General features: G+C 29.5%; 1 protein-coding gene across 6 annotated transcripts in view; it reads left to right on the plus strand.

Annotated features, from left to right (window-relative positions):
* LOC148234949 (irregular chiasm C-roughest protein-like) overlaps nt 1-18,224 on the plus strand; it is a 306,152-nt gene that overhangs the window by 41,405 nt on the left and 246,523 nt on the right. Inside the window, exon 1 of one of the 6 annotated variants that reach the window (XM_088186137.1) lies at nt 6,668-6,733. The exons of the other annotated variants lie outside the window; for them this stretch is intronic. The gene's annotated coding sequence lies outside the window, so the exon portion shown is untranslated. Of the gene's footprint in view, nt 1-6,667; nt 6,734-18,224 lie in introns of those variants that run through there. 6 annotated transcript variants of the gene reach the window in all.

Consider the following 18,224-nt stretch of genomic DNA (forward strand, 5'->3'; position numbering starts at 1 on the left):
AATGCCATTAACACCTGAAAGTTATTGTCAGGGATTTATAAAAAAACACCGTCCTTTAAAAAGATTGACCTAAATTTGTGAACAGAGAATTGGGTTATACAATTTATTACCACGTCAAAGCGCAACCACAAGTGGTGATGATGTTTGGATGGCATTAAGCAACCAATACATTTTTCATACTACTTTTCACTTTTACAGCATTATTTGATTTATTTATATGCATTAAAGTACTTCAATCTTATAGAGATGAGATAAATATGCTTTTACAGTAACGTAAAACACTATTATAAACCATTATGCTAATTTTTATTTAAAATTATTTTTGTAAATTTCGTATATTCGTCAAGATAATATTTAGTGACATAGAGTAACACACAACCATATGCCATTACTGTAAAAATACTTTTAAGGGTTTCACAGATATTTGATATTGTTCAATTTTATATGAATCTAATACATTTGAATATTATATATGTCTGCGAGAGGCAATATATAAGCTTTGGATAAATGATAAATTTAAATAATATATAAAATTATACATAGTATAATATTAGTTACGCTTCAAAGCCAATACTATAAATAACTTTTTCTTGAATCTGATTTTATATGTTTTTATGATTGGTACATTATTTTTATCTCTCGCATGTAGAGTATAAAGAGAAGTATGTTAAGTTACTCCACTGACATATTTTTATTCAGGAAAAGCATGACGTTGTGTTGGCGCCTTTAGCCACGACTCCCCACTGAGGTAATTTAAATAATTATGAAGAAAGTATGAGAGTTTTCTTTAGTTTCAAAGAGGCCGGTAATATATCGTAATTACTTGCAAGAATGTGTTAATATAAAATAAAGACTACATCCAATATTAAATAAGCGAATGCTTTAAATTCTTTAAAGCATCCATATAAAATATAACTGACCTCAAAATCAACGGTTCAGAAAATTTATAAAAATGCATAATAATATAAAAAAACTTAACCAGAACGGTTTCGGTATTGCGTGTCAGGGTATGAAGTAAACGCATATACAGAAGATTTTCGGCGATTGTCAACTTTTTAAATTATTGTTATTTATTGAAAATTTTTTGTACTTAAATATCTAGATATCTTAATTACTTTTTTTTCATGAAATTATATACGCTTCAATATTTATATAAATGAATAAATTAATTGGTAATTTGTTTTATTATAGCTCTTAATTCTTTGACAAGATAAAAAACTAGTTGACCTCAGCTATTATATGAACAAGCGCCATCGTTGAAGTAATATTTTTTCATGCTGCAAAAAATGTCCAAAATTTATTTATAAAAAAATGTGACATCCGTTAATGACAGTATAACTAAAAAGACGTTTTTTTTTAAAAGTAATATTAATAATGTTCTCACAATAATTATTAGTAAAAATATATCATGTAGAAGCGAAATAATATAAGCCTAGAAATGTTTTTAAAATATGGTTATAACCATCGCTTCTTTGTGAGAAAGTAATGCTTGCGTGTTAGTAAAATATTAGTATTAAGCTGATTATATAAGTAAAAATGTAATTTTATCATATTTATGGTGATATAAATTTGAAGTATTTTTTCGGTTTGTATTTGTAAATTATTAATTTTATTTTTTTGTTAAAATTATATTCACATATATTAATAATTTGTTACTGCTACTGCTATTAAAATAAATATAAAAATTCAAAACAATTAATAAAGCAACTAAACAATGCTTTGACTGTTTTTTCTACTTTACTACTACTTTATTTCGATAATTTGATTTAAGTTTTCTCTGAACAAATCCCAATCAGTTTTATGATTATATATGTAAGATGGGAGTTTATATTTTGTAGATTAAATTCATCTGTAATTTTACTAGTATCGGGAAATGATCTGATGACAGCTCGAAACATGGTTCAGCTAAAATTCGTTTTACATCTATTCCTTTGACAATGTAGAACTCAATCAAGTTAAGTAGTTTTTCTCTGACCAATAAGCCAGTATTTTCTTCGTAATGTTGAATGGATGTTGTGATGAGTCTAGTGGATCGAGGTATTTTTAAGTAAGATTTTTTTCGTAAAATGAGTTTCGGAGTAAGAGGTCTAATTTGTGTTGTTCGAAAATTCTTGTGTATGTTGCGTTAAACCGTTGGCGTTCCATATGGCAAAATATAGTAAGGCGCTCATTTTGAAATTTTAGAAACATTTACTGTTAGTCGAGCGTTTCATCATCATAAGTAAATGTGTTCTTCTAATATTTCGATCGGTTGTGTTTTTATTTTTATTTGTTTTGTTCGAAGTTGTGAATGCTGTTTTTTGGAGTTGCTTATATACTAGACGACCTATTTAATTTGCTGGATGGTTTTCATTGAAAGTTGCACATTTTATCAGTCATTATTTTTGTCTTTCCTTATGTTATTATCAATTTGAAGTATATTTTTGGTCTGTATTTTGTAGAGTTAAAATTCATTTAAATCTTATTTAGTTTTACCTACTGCTATTCAAATATAAAAATAAACAACTAAATAATGCTTTTAGTGTAGGTACTGTGAAAGAGTGTATGGCTAGGCTGTCAAATTATTAGCTCAGTAGATAAGATATAAAGGCTTTTTAGAAAGTTAGCAGCGAGTGCTTTTGATAAATCACGTGATTTATCTCCCTGTATCACACTCGAGACAGGTAAATTGCATCTCAATTGGAACCTAACTAGCCCATTTGGAAGCTAACACATCTAACACATTTCAATCGAAGTATAGCACAAACTCGGAAGTTCGAGAGCTTGCACAAATGTTAAGCGTTCTGGATAATTTACTATTTGTAATAGAATAATAAATAAAGCTTAGAAAACGGGTGCCACATGAACTAAATGTATACAGTGCATTTCGAGATTGTATCGCCAATCATAATCTGCAAATATTTTTTATTCAAATGAATATATAGAGCGATATACTTTGGCCCCGGGCGAAATTGTGTGCCACGGCTAGTTACAAATAAAAATTGAATATCGACTCTGCGACCGCTCTGTGGCACCTAGTAGTTGTGCACGGTTCTAAGCGTGATTAGTCGCTCTTTGCGGAAATCGAAAACCTGTCGGGGTCGACCTCGGCTCTCGCACCAACGGTGCGCTACCCCACCCGCTCTAGTCCGTCGCAAATAAACAAATAAATACCTGTGTGTGCTGCCGGCGCGCTCTGCACCTGACGCCGCCGACCAATCGCGTCGCCGCTATCCTCCTGGGTCCGCTCTTTTTTCTTCCATTTCGAAATCCTTTCGTTCATGTTCTTTTTTCGAAATCTTATTACGCGGCCGTACGGTAATCGACTCGCCGGACAGGGCGCGGACTCGAATCGAATCAACTCCGCCGGGCGTGAACGATGCGAATTTACACTGTAAACACGAGAGAAGGGAAACGTTGTTTGTGTTTTAGCACAACATTGGGAGTGTGGATAAAATGTAAACATGTATATAAAATGTGTTTTAATAATCGGGATGATATCAAAATTAGCTTCATTAATATTATTAAAGCAAACGTAAAAGGCATTATCACAATGCGTTGCGGCTACGTTGAAAGTAGGTTACAAAACTCTACAGTACATTAAAAGTAATAAGCTTTACGTAAAATCAGTACAATTGTAGTGTTTTTGACTAATTTTTCTTTATATATGACATTTAGAAGAGGTTGCTTCATTCAAATTCATTATTACAAAAGCATATTGACGTAAGTGTCTTAAGTCAGATATTACAACAATAATCTGTTAGTATAATCATTTTACAGGAAGTGACTCTTGATTAAAGTACAGTGAAACCTAGTTTTACACGAATATTTTTTTCCGAACCCGTATTTTTAAACACTCGTATACTTTTTCAAACTTAAGTTTATTTGTTCTAAAACTTTAAAAAAAATTGAGACATTTTGCCTCTTTTTAAAGATTGACGAAAATGTGCCATTACATTTTTGTTAAAAATATTCACGGTTCCCATTGCTGTGGTACTTTTCCACGAAATTTTGCACTGTTTCACACATTTTACATATATCCCTAGTCTCATTTAAAATAAGGTGGGTTTCAGCCTCTTTCCCTTCCTTTTCAAACGAGATCACTTTTATAGCCTCGTGCTGTTGCTCGCGATGCAGATCTATTCATTTTTCTATGGTCCGTTTCTTGCAATGTTTTTACAGCAACTTTTTCTTAAATCGCCTCATAACTCCTGTTTTTCCCTAAGGACACATTTTCATATACAATTGGCAGTTCCCATCAACGTAATCAGGTCACAGTTTTGTCCAAGCAGAATAAAAAAATTCTCTTGATAATTCCACCCCATGTTTTATCGATGATCTTGTCTCCTAGGGTAAGATTTAGCTTTAGTATAAAGCTTAAATTCAATGAACTTAAATTCCTTTCATTTCACTTTGAGTAGCATATTTTTTTTTAAAACGCATATCTTCACTGCAAGAAAAATTATTGACCGATAAAAAAATCATTGGCTCAGTTAGGTAGAAAATGACATTGCTTGTTTATCAAATTAAAATTAAATAAAAAAAATTGCTTCTATTTGGAAACACTTACTTACGTAAACCAAGTTAAGTAGAACAACTGAAAACATTACAACGCCAGTACTTAAAACGAATATACTACAAAAATAGGACAGTACCTTAACAAAAGCAAACAAAGAAAAATAAAAACTTTGTGCAAACCTTTTTAAGGAAAGCTCTCAGCTATTTATAATACAGTCAGCTGATAAAAATATAACTCCAATAGACTTATAAAACTATTTTAAAACTCACGTATCTGTTTAACGTTGCGTTTAAGTTTAAGTGTGTGGATAAGCAATAAAATATAGTTGTGATTATGATAACCAAACCAGTAAAATTAACTGTAAATTCCACTTCATGTTTCAACTTAATTTAAAGATATTTAAAAACTTATTTTTGTATCCATAAAACACATAAAAACTAGTACTGATTTAATATATTTCTGGATTGACGAGTAGAGCAGGTTTTATTTATTATTTAATAAAGTCATTATGAGTCTTAATTTATTTTAAGTGAGTCTCTTGATTAAAAAACTCTATTCTTCAGCATTCAACGTGTGTAGTTTTAAAAATATTAACCATGATTTATATTGAATTATCTCTGAACTATTAATTTCACATGTACCATATCTGCAGATAATAGATTGCAGTATATACAATCGCAGAACTTTTTCAATATTGTGTGTATTACATAGTATTGTATATATTATAATATAGTAAAAATTAAACTTAATGTATGTAAGTGTATAAGTGATAAAACGAAATACTTTTGCCGCCGTTTGTGTATCCTGTATGCGCAGCACGCTATTTAGGTGTAGCCTTACTTTTATATATTAAATTTAATAATAAATAAAATATTTATTTGTATATATGAATTTTAATATTGTTTGCTGGTAAAAAACGCGAATACTTTTTAGGGTAAAGATACTACCGCCTACTGTTAAAAATATATAATAGAAAGTAAATAAAAAATACAATATTTATATTAAAAGTAAGATGCTAAATGATTGCTGGGTAAAGCTTACGTTTTTGAAATATGTGCGTAAATATACATTAAGAGAGGTTTGCAAAATATATTCTGCCTAGTTAAGTGTGATAAATATTTTTTGATAAATATATATGTGACTTGATAAAATGTGAAAAATCGTATAGCACATTTCAATTGATTATTTAATTTTTTACTAACTTTAAAGTTTTGTATGTATTTGGTAATAAATATAACTGCGTTATTGATTGTGCTAAGCTGAAAAAAATTGGAGATTTTCTGGGGAATGCATATTAAGTTTTACATTTATTCCTTGCTGAAAATTTCAAAATTTTTATGATTATTTTATATTAATTTTATATGTATAAAATTAAGTTGTTGATATTATCTATTTTATAACATTACCAATAATCTCTATTTGCTCTAAAATTCTTAAATCTGCATTGTTCTACAGAAGGGATGCTCCTACGTAAGTAGGGACATATGACAGTATTTTCTTGTTCATCGATGTTCAAGTGATCTCTGCATTGATTTGATTATGCCTGCTGACTTTACAAATTGAACAGGCAGCTTAAGGTTAATTTCTATATCCATATTATGAAAAGAATTACTTGATACAACTTCCGAAAAATAATATATACACTGAATTTTCTTTGTTGTATTCAGATTACAATAATGTAAAATGACAGTTATTCGTTTTTCACTAAACTAAGCTATACATATGTTGTAACAATAGGGCTGCGTACGATAAAACCGTATTTAAATATTTTATTTGAAGCGTTATTTTTGCACAACCCCGGGCGCGGTAAAAGGCGTGAAAATATCGGGCAAACGGACCGATTATATCTGTTTCGCAATTTATGTCATGCGATTTTTTTTAAAAGGGTCTGCATGTACTTTGCGAAAGCTGCGAGTCGTGGGAAAGGCCTGAACCCCTCGCGGGTCTAGACTGTATCGTCGTGACGTATGTGGGTCTTAATTTTTCAGCGGTCATGATAACTGTGATAGATTAATAACAATTTGTCATATTTATGTATGACGTAATATAAAAAAATATATAATAATATTATACCGTGATTTAACTAAGAGTTATTAAAAAAAATTGTAATATTGTTAACCTAAAAATATAACTGGATATATAATAATAATGTTTATTTTTTTGTTTCAGGTGTGTATCTTCTACTTTTATGTGTTTTGAGGGATTCATCTGAAAACAGCAACAGTTAATTCAAAGGTAACATTCACGACTATTTTAATAAACATTTTTATCTGGGATCGAAATATGTGCATATTTTCTTGATTTTAATGAAAATAATGCATTTTGCCTTTAACAACAGATTATTACTTTATTTTTTGTGGTATACTTATATATAAATATGATATACTTGTTTCTATATATACTGAAGGTCGGTCCATATTAGGGTAGAAATTGAGCTTAATACATATATACATAGACGGGAACGCGACTTTTATAGATAAAATAAAAACATACATTTTAAAAATATACTTACTATTTTTAAGTATATTTTTAAATTGTACGTTTTTAATCCTTAATAATGAGTTTAAGTTTTGTTTTGCCCCTAAATCATATTAATGAATGCAAAAATGAATATACAAAGTAACATCGGGAAGAGTAAATTTTAGCTTCTAGCCTTAGATTACCTAGAGGGTCACGATCGCGTCCTTTATTCTAGTACAGCCAGGAGGTCAGCGCTTGAGAACGATTTTATTGTATAAGTCATTTAGTTTCTCAATAAGTTTCGCAATTATGTTTTTGGCGATTTATAATAGTAGCTGAAAAATAATATGTCGGAATGTGCTAATCTATTTTAGGTGTGCCATAATTGTATTATTTCCAAATATTTGTTGCTATAATTCTGGTTTGTGTATTGAAAATCATGACGTATTGGGAAAGCCTGTCGTCCTGAAATGGTACATACTTTCAAGCATGTTTCAATGTAAAATTTTATTGTATAAAATTGTACAATATATATTTACATACAGCTTAAGATTAAAATTTTTAAACATATATAATTTTAAAACTCTTCATATGAGATTGAATCATATTAGTAATAATAATCTATCAATATCAAGCTAATTATTATATATCTAAATAGAAATTGATTTTTAATCTGAGCGTGTTTTTAAAGTAAAATGATTCTATAAGGAACTAAATGTTGATATATTTAAAGTTAAGTTAATTAAGTTTTATTTAAACCATATTTTAAAAGCACATAATCTATTTATGCTAATTCTGCAACATTTAATCAATGCCGATTGTAATTAATAGTACAAAGTTTATTTTATGCATAAATAAATTGTCTTCTGAAATTTTATTTGTAATTTGCATTTTAATATCTGTTACATTGAATGTTACTAATAAAAATATTTTTTTTACTAGCATTAAAATGATATATTTCTAGTAGTAAAATATAATTTATCTGACAGGTGCCAGTGAAAATATATGCTGCTATAAACTGTTATTTGACAGTCGTGATACATGTAAAAAAACAAAAAAGCAGTGAATTAACTGATGGTTATAATTTTACTGGTCAATATCAGTTGAATTGATATTGACCTGTACATTTTAAAAACAATTGTTTGCTACATTTTAACTGGAAAATTGTATTTATACAAGTAAAAATATAACTTCACTGAAAAATAAACAATACCTGTAAGATTCAAAATGTCCATTTGCTGTACATATCTAAATCTAACCTAAGCGAATTAACCAAACCTAACTTGCACTAATGTAAGTTCTAAAACTGTCTATAGTTTTTTATTCGACTGATTCAATTAGAGTAAGTTTGCGTTTAAATAGAAAATGCAAATTAAATTTAATAGATATTTAAGAGTAGCATTTAATTTCACTAGCGCTAATGAATTAAATTATATTTTTGCTAGTAGAAATATATATCTACAAGTATTTGGAAAGAATTTTATAGTCCGTAAATTTTATTTTTACTCTTATATTATATCGATGTTTTATTATTATATTAAGAAATCACAGTAGGTAGACAATCAGCCGTTTAATCTAATTCGTTTGGTAATTATTACATCATTACACCATCATTAAAAAATGTGCATATTTAAAACTTCTTATTATTTTTTATTTATTAATATTAACGAAAATACTGACACTTTTTTGATAAATTCATATTTCATTGGTAATAATACTACGTTTTTAATTACCATGTAGTATTTGTCTCCATAATATTTATACAAACACTACATAAGTTTTAACTAAATTATTGAATATACCTTAAAAATCTAAATTATTAAAATTCAGTAGTAGTGTGTGGATTTTTTCTTATTTACGTACACTTTCTTATCTGACAAGTTGTGAGCAAGCAAAATATTTTAAAACAGTTGCTTTCAATCACGTTTGAGTTTTATGATTATTTTATAGTATATGTATCAAAATGGTAGTATTAAAGGGTCTTTATTGAGTCATTTTTACTCGAAAGTAGAGGTAGCCAATTTACACTTAAGGCTATGGATATTATAGAGCTTATAATAGGTATTAAGTAGGTTTTTATTGTGTATATTACTTTTTGTAACACAATCCCATATAAATGCAAACCATCTAAAAACTTAGCAGGTTTTATTTGAAATATGATTTTTTGACGAATCCAATACCTATCTTTGTATTACATTTGCGAGAGGTAAAAATATATTTGTAGGTATGATGATGTTAGCTTTTATGTTACGCCAGGCAGATTTAGACATAATATATTTTATGTTCTACTTTTTAATAGGATCCCGCACTTCTGAAGTGTAAATTATTCTTAAAAGTTCATGAAAAAACTTTTCGGTATACGGAATGAATTATAGTAATAATAAAAAAAGAGTACTGTTAAAAGAGAACCGAGCCCAGCTGGTCCATTAGCGATTCAAAAAATTATAATAATCGATCCTAGCAGGCAGCCCTGGCACCATAACACCGCAGGGCAGCGAGGTAGCGAAGCGGTAGGCCTTCGGAACAGGTAGTTGCCGGGGAGGCAAGGTGAGAGGTGATTTGGTCAGGATCTGATCAGCACCACTTACCTACCTGACGATGCTAACACCACACAAGCGTACTGGCTTCGAGACGGCTTTATTAAAGCTCGCGGTATGGCGGAGCTTTATACATAATAATACATCATATGTGACGAATTATTGAATAATACGTGATATTGCACTTACGTATCTTTTTTTCACCTTGAGCGTTTTATATTTATTACAAATATATTTTATGGTGAAAACTGAATCATGGATGCATTTTTTAAATATATGTTTTATAAAAGGCTTATGTATCATTAAAACGTTATGTAGATAAAATTCAAAATTGTTTTTCATTGACAGCTTATGATTAAAAAAAAAATACAACAAACCTGTTGTATTTAATTTTATAAATGTTGGAACTATTATACCTACATACTGTGATATACATTATAATGTTTTTTTAAATTAAATTTAAATGAATTTATTCTAATCTATAATTTATTTGATGTCGTATATGTTAAGGAAAATAGCCGTTGTTTTCAACACCAAATTTTGAGTTGCTTCCTTAGAGTAATACCGACCATATATAACAGTGCAAAGTTTTAACTAAAAAATATGTATTGAGGCACTCATAGATTATATATTTTCTTAATCATATAAATTTGGCTTCTTAAATCTAATTTTTTATTATTTATTTTAACTGTTATATAATAACAAAGATAGGCTAACTTACTTTATATGTAAGTTATGCAGTATACGTAGCTTTTATTAATAATTTAAAAATATATTTTCAAGTTTTAAATTATGTTTTTTTAAAATGAAATAAAAACCTAATTTTGTTGCTCGGTTAATACGTGATATATAAATGGTCTTGATGTGCATTAATTAACTCCATAAATAGAAGAATAAAACAACATGCGGTATCATGATATGAAGTATTGTAAAATCTATATTTATTTGCTTATTGTATTTCCCCTGTTCTTCTTACAGGCAAAATTTTCATTAGTTCAACGTACATTTATTTTCTGACAGGTTCGCAAATGAAATGAGTTATATTTAGGCATTTTATAATTTGAAAAGTCATTTTAAGCCACAAGTAAAGTTTGTGCATAGAGCTATATACGTTAATTCTGATCATTTTCTTTAAAATAGTGTATAAATTAATTTATTCTCATTACGTATTCTGAATCGGCACTTCAACGTGGCGGGCAGTAAAGTCTTGAGATTTAGGTGAGCCCATTTAGTAGTTTCTTTGGTCCGTAGAAATGCTTTGTCTTCCCACATTCAAGTAAGAGGGCTCTCGCTGGTAATATATAGACCGTGATCATAGCAAAATGTTGCAGCGCACTTTAATATTTATAGTATTCAGTTGCAGATATGTTCCGAGAGGCACAAAGCCACCACCTTACTACATACTACACAGCGCTAAAACTATATGAAAAATAAATTTTTGTCTGTAGTAAATTAATTATTCACTGAGCGTAAAATGCAAACAAGTTTACGAACAACACGACCGTTTGCGTAATAAAAATCTTAATCCAATCAATCATTTTGGCGTTTGAATTTAAATCTATAGCCCCAGAGCGTCGATAATTTAGTAATTCAGAAAATTGTTTAATCCAACATCGATCCGAGCCGCAGGGTGTCAAGCATAATGGGCGTCTATTATAGCCATTAGTGCTTGTGTGTGTATATATTGTATTAAGATATAGATACACAATCTGGCAATGGTAATTTTATCTTTAATAACGTTTAAAAACTTGAGGTCTAAATAATCTTGATGAGGTTTTCGTGTTTACATAGATGTTATTAAATGTATCGAGCATTCAGTAATGTAATAATCCCACGCCAGAAGTGAATTTTCTAGTACTACTCTATATTTAGCTATAAGGATTTCAAAATGCGTAGGGAATTTTCAAATATATATATAGAGTATCGATTATTAGTATTTATATGTATATAATTAATTGATGAGGGTTAAAAGCTCTCGAAAATATGGTTTTGTGAAAAAACTTTCCAATCCAAATAATAAATTATGATGCGTGAGTATATTGTTATAGTTGATAAAATAAAGACACTGTATTATAATATTTAAATATGTATGTTTTGATTATCAGTATAAAATTAATGTTTATTAAAACTTTTTTGCAGTATTATCATTGAGCTCGATAAAGTCTGATATAAAATTAAAATATACAGTAATATTAGAAAGACGGTTTTGTTAGCTAAGTTCGCAATTTAGATTCGAAAACAGAACATTTTTAACGGTTATTACGGTCTGTTACAGACAGACCTTGGGCTTTTATTATTATTTTCATTCTCGAGATTTTCGAAAAGATTATGGAATCACAATTTCTAGTTAGTGACACCAGGCACATTCAAAGTTAAGCGCAAATTAACGGCTGCTTACCATCCCTACTTAAACGTAACTATTTCGTTCGTTAAACGTTTACGAGCGAACTGCCAGGTTGACCTTAGGGGTGGATACCACCCTCGAATGGCATTGCTTTACAGCGTTATACACTCATCATTAAAAGTGTTGATGAACAACTAAAAAACATTCCTTCCGCAGGGTAGCCATTCTCACATTTACGACTTACACAATTATTTTCATTCAAAGCTTTGTGACACTATCCTTTAAATTCCATTGTGTTTAATAGGTCAGAATTAATTGATAAGATTTATTGTAATTTGTATCCTTTATACTTAACATTTTTTTATATAAGCAATATAATTTCAGATCGAAAAAACATAAAGCTTAATAAATCATGTTCTACTCCGCATGCAATGCATTATTCTCTGTGTAAACATCGATGCACGACATCTCGATATAAGCGATGGGCGTTTAAAGCTCATCAATTTAAAGCTGTCAATTCTTAATCAAGCTTTTTGGCAAAAGATTGTCAATTTATCATACGTCGACGTTAACATCTCATTTATGATTGCGAAACGCTCGAAAATTTATACACGCGTGCCATTTGTGAAAGTCACAATCGTAAATCACACAACGCTTCTATTTTTATTTTTTCGAACTTGTCGTAAGAATTAATTTTCCAAATAATAATGTAAAGCCCACGAAGGGCACTGCTGTGGCATAAATCAAAAAATAAAGTTGTAAAGTGTCGTCTTTTATTTGTTCGACAACTTTTGTAATCCTGTCAAAGTTTGATCGATGTTTAATTAAGGCTGAGGCTATTCCATGTATAATACATGAACGATTGCATTATAAAGTGGGATCTGATTTTATAACATCTGTGTAACATTATTGTTATTAATATTATTTATCAAATAGTGAGAGTTTAATACATAACATCTAAACAAGACCGATCAATACCATCTCAAATGGAATGCTTCATTCGTTTTTTTTTTAAATTTAATTTTATGGATAACGTTAAAAATGTTTATGAAATCCATTATGAGCTTATTGAAAGTATTATATTTATAATATGAAATAAATCTTCTGTTGTAATCTGACAGACGTAAGCCCAATGCGTTAAAACGGGCAAATCTGTACCAACTGAGTACGTCAATCAAACATAATGCTTATTAAGAACACAAGCTAGATAATACTTTCTACCCGGCGCATAATACTATTGTTCTTCTACTTTTGGTTATTGATCGCCAAAGTTGTCATCTCAAACGTTTCTTTGTTAAGGCGTCAACGCATTTCTGGGCGAATATTCTCATTTGCGATTCACTAGATCTGTTTCAAACCAGCATTATTAAAGTGTGACACTAAGTCACAGAGACAAAAATGCGGTGATGGATGCAAAAAACAGACGAGGAGAAACGCCATGGAGTCACAGAAGCAAAGATGAGCCAATAAATCGCATCGACACAAGTGACAATAATATATATTTCATTGAGCAGCGCAAGAACATATCACGATAATTTCAACCGCTCTGATGAAATCACAGCCGGCAATAATACAACTCAAGATTCTCTGACTTCCAAGATTTTTTATTTTAATTCCCCCACCTGATTTATCAATATATTTCGTAATTTATACATGTTAATGCAATAAACTGTTACTAGCTTTTCTGGCCGCAAAATCTGTAACATATGATTATCTATTAAATTAATACACAAAAATGATACTATTAGACTAAATATAAATAGAATACACCTATACTTACTTACTCAAAAATGATTGCTGAACATAGGTTTGGATAGAGCTACTTGCTTTCTCAGAATCTACTGTTAAAATATATATAAAAAATATAAGTTTGAAAAAGAAAAATCTGTCTTGTGGTGAAAACCACAGGGCTTATATACTTGTTCATGACACGAGTGCAGCACAGATAACTTATCAAGGAGATCTGCGGATATTTGCCAACGTTTGAACGTGGGTTTGCTACAGAAAGAAGGAGATTAAGTAGTCTAAGGACAGAGAGGAAAAAGAGAACGTGCGACATGATTGTTTGCTCAAAGGATATTCGCTTGGCTCCAGGTGAGGAGGGCAAAAATCGCGACCCAATTCAACTCTGAATATAAATCAAATAAAATAATGAGGCAAACGGATTTATTACGTTACACACCTAAGACCCGCGGCGATATTTCCAATTTCGATATATATTTTCCTTGTGTCTAACCTTGCGAGCGCTGCGCTTCGGAAAATCCCTTGCGCTGCGAGGGGGTGGGGAGTCGAGAGAGGCGCTTAAGCGGTTTAACCCCATCATGAACGATAAAATAAAATTTCAATCGACATCTATATAGATGTATATATAATCTGTGATTTTCATTTTTATTTTTTAAAAAACGGTGATCAATAATAAATGAATCAAATTATCCATATCACTAAGGTTTTTTAAGAAAATTAAATATTTTTTTTATATGAATCTATATTAATGCGATACAAATATGATTTGTATTCCATCTTGTAAAGATTTGTGATTTTTATTGTTAATTATTTACAGTAACAAATAGTTAGTATTAGGGCTTTTATTGCAATCCTTATAAATAATGGGCTTAAATAGTGTATATGTTGTGATAATTGATAGCTTTCGAGAGTCTACGAAGTTATTGTGAAAAATTCTTAGGTGATCCAAATATCTTATTTCACATGCTTTGTTCAGCCAAACCTTTATTACTGTAGCTTTTAACCATTATTACAACCTTATCAAAATTTTAAGAATCGCAATAATTTAATTACACACATTTTTTTTACAAATATGTCACAAAGTACCCCACTATACACTACGGTGTTAATCTCGTCTCTTTCACTCGAGAGAAAAACACGCGTCATTACACCCCAAAGGTGGAAAAGTGTAAGGGCAGTTTCGTTCAATAAGGTCACTTCGTAATTCCGAGTTGGAATTAAATTGATACAGCGCACACTCAATTATGTTCTCTTGCGAAGCGGACCGCCCCCTCGGGGTATAAAAAATATAAGATCGCTAAACGAGGGTTGATCCGTCTCTGAGCCGAGTATAATATCCTTAAATCTATTATTTAACATGCAAAATTTCTTTGAAATGATAATGCTTTTACTCTCGGAAGAAGACGTGTTTTTCTTTGGGTCGCAGACCGTTATTTCCTGTAATGCCGGACACTGTGAAGTATGTGTCAAATTTCTTTATCTCTTGAACCTTAACCTTTCCCTATTTGATCCCACGCGTCATATCTCAATATTTTTTGAAAAATGTATGAGTAAAGATAATATATTAGTAACATATTACATATAGTAGGAGCGAATCAAATAATATTATTCTTATATATGATACACTGTAAACAGAAAATAATCAGGATTAAAGTATTTACAATATATAGTGACCCAAAAATGAAACAGAAGATTTCTTAAATAGTTCAGGTATTGCAATAAGCAGCACTAAAATAAAAAAATGTGTAATATAATGATTACATTTTGATGGTCTATATTTATAAAAAACCGATTCATTCCTTAAAAGTTTCAAATTATTTATAAACTAACATCATTTATAATTACAATTAGATTCTAGTTTTAGGATATTGTCAATTATGTTTAAAAAAAATTAAAATTAATAATTTACTTTTGCTTTGCCAGCAGATTCATTAACGATTTTTAATTACATTTTATCATATATTATATAACATGTATATACTGCATTAATTAAAAGCCGAGTTTCAACTCTAGATTATATTTTTAAAAAAGAAAAAGTGAGAGGAATATTTGTGTATTTTAATTATAATTAAGCAGGAAGATACTGATATTTTGAAAATAACGTAATAATACTTATTATTATTTTCAGCGACATAATTAAATAGTTACGCGGTATACGTAGCCGTAAGAATGATAAAAATAGCTATTAATTTTGTTAGTTTTGCAATTAAAAATTCGAACCCATGGCCATTTACAAATAAGGACTACGCTATGTCGCCCTTAAAATTATATTATTCATATTATTGTATTCATTAAATTTTAACTAGAATAAATATAATTTCGCTAACTCAGTTAGTTAAAATGTATCCAACATTTATTTTCAGTGCTTAGTATTAATAAAACTGAATTTATTTGTTACGGGTATTTCTATGATTAAAAATCTTATACCACATTGTTAAACTAAAAACTATCATATTTAAAATAAATCTATTTACTATTTTAGGCTTTTTTTTTATTATTTAGTAGGCATACCCTTAGCTTTAATTACAGCTGCAACCCTTTTTGCCATACTGTTAATTATTTTTTTTCAATTTTCTCCATTCCATCTGCAATTTTTCTCGCAGCTCAATTTTGAATTTGTAATTGTGTTTCAACATTTCCTTTTAATTTTACCCATAAATGCTCTATATTATTTAAGTCTTATGACTGTGTAGGCCATTCTAAAAGCGTCGAACTCTTTGACGCAAAGCAACCATGCTTGGGAGTAGTTTTTAGTAGGAATCCCTTAAAGTGAATTCCAACATTTAATATAAATGTCACTATACTACCCTCGCAAGTGTACAAGTTTTATACCCCTGCTGCTGTCATAAACCTCCAGACCATAACGCTTCCGCCATAATATTTGACTTTAGATATTATGCAATCATATATTCTTTTCCGACCCTTTGCCTTAATTTAATAACACTTCAATAAAAAGGCAATTGTAACATAAACAAGTGAGATATTGATATAAAAGTAGATTATGTTATAAACTAATTAACATTTAAATAAATAGTTTAGAACTTAATATAAAGAACCAGAAACAATCATATATTTTGTTTGCTTAAATTTTAAAGAATATCATCAAAAACCATTTTAGAATCGAAAGATATTAAAAAAAACTCTTTGGAGAAGTAATATAAAAGAAAGAAATATGTAGCGTTATGTAATGGTTTGACAACGGACATTTGAAATGCTTGATTTGCTTAATCATCTGGCTACTAACTATTTTGCTTACATTACGATAGAGTTTCTTTTTAATTGCTTACAATGGCCTTGTTTTTGCAATTATATTCGTTCATATTTTGACAGGTGTCAATTTAAGCATTTAATAAAGATTAAATGTCTTTATTTTTTTATATTTTATATAGCAAATCTGAATATCATGACTATACACGTTCCCTAATGCGTCATTATGATTTTAAGCATTTTCTGCAAGGATAACTGTATCATCTGTGCATCAAACTTTTTTTTACGTCAAAATGTACTCTTGTTTTATCCTCTATCAAGACTTACGGTAATCTAGCATAGCTAGGAATTTTCAAATGTAAATCGAATGGCATTAATAAGGCCTCGAGTGCTTCAAGGAGTTCCTCAAAATATCTGTTAACGAATCGAGTTTCTAATCGCCCACGCCGAAATACTGCTCGGATGACCGAGAAAGGCACGTGGGTATGCAGTGCTAATAAACCGAAACGGTGCTCAACTCTTATCTATCTATAGCTATAGTAATAAACGTTTAAATTAATGCCCTAAACGATGACAGTGGATATATAGCGTATATAAAACTTATTCGAAATGCTTTGATTTTACGCAAAAGCCATCGACGGGGGCGATGAAGTGGCGTTTTTTATGTACTATTACTTGTATACTAGTTTGATGCGTGTTTTTCATTGTTATGGCTGCTTGAGAGGCTTTGATGAATACTTAGAATGTTAAGTGCATGATTATGTGACTTGATTTAATTTTATCGAAGATTAAATTATGTTTGTGATTTATGAGCAGCTATTAATTATGTTTGAGTAACCTTTTTATTGTGTATTTTCTATTAGGCACTTGAGTCATTATATGTTTTTTTAATATTTTATATTTTTGTGGAATTATTTGCTTAAGTATTATTTATTAGTTTTCAATAGCTGTAATAGCTTCCAAAATTTATTAAATATAAAAGCTTAGACGGTTAAATGTGTAGGTATATTTGTATATGTTATTATAAGCATACACTATACAACGCAAGAGTATCTATGATACATATATTGTACCATGGAGCTATTTGTGTTTCTCAAACATTGTGTATATAATATATTCCTGTATTGTCGGTAAGTTCAGGTCATATTATTTTCACATACATAGTGAATTGTAAGTCAGTTTTTTATTTATATTTTTTAAATATGTATAAAAAATGAAATTACGTTTATTGTTATCACTTTTTGGAGAATTTATGATATATTTAATATCTTAAAAGTTTTTGTATTGTTTTCTTTTGAAAACACTATTGTTAGAATGGTACTGTTTTAACTAAATCATACATAAGATAAAAATTATTAAATTGTACTTCTTATAATTTATTAGGAATTTAATGAGCAAAAAACTGTGCACTTGAAATAATTATAAAAACATATTT

Source organism: Plectrocnemia conspersa, unplaced genomic scaffold (genome assembly GCF_051122295.1).
Source record: "Plectrocnemia conspersa isolate PC_06_02 unplaced genomic scaffold, ASM5112229v1 ptg000005l, whole genome shotgun sequence".
In the NCBI taxonomy this organism is placed as follows: domain Eukaryota; kingdom Metazoa; phylum Arthropoda; class Insecta; order Trichoptera; family Polycentropodidae; genus Plectrocnemia; species Plectrocnemia conspersa.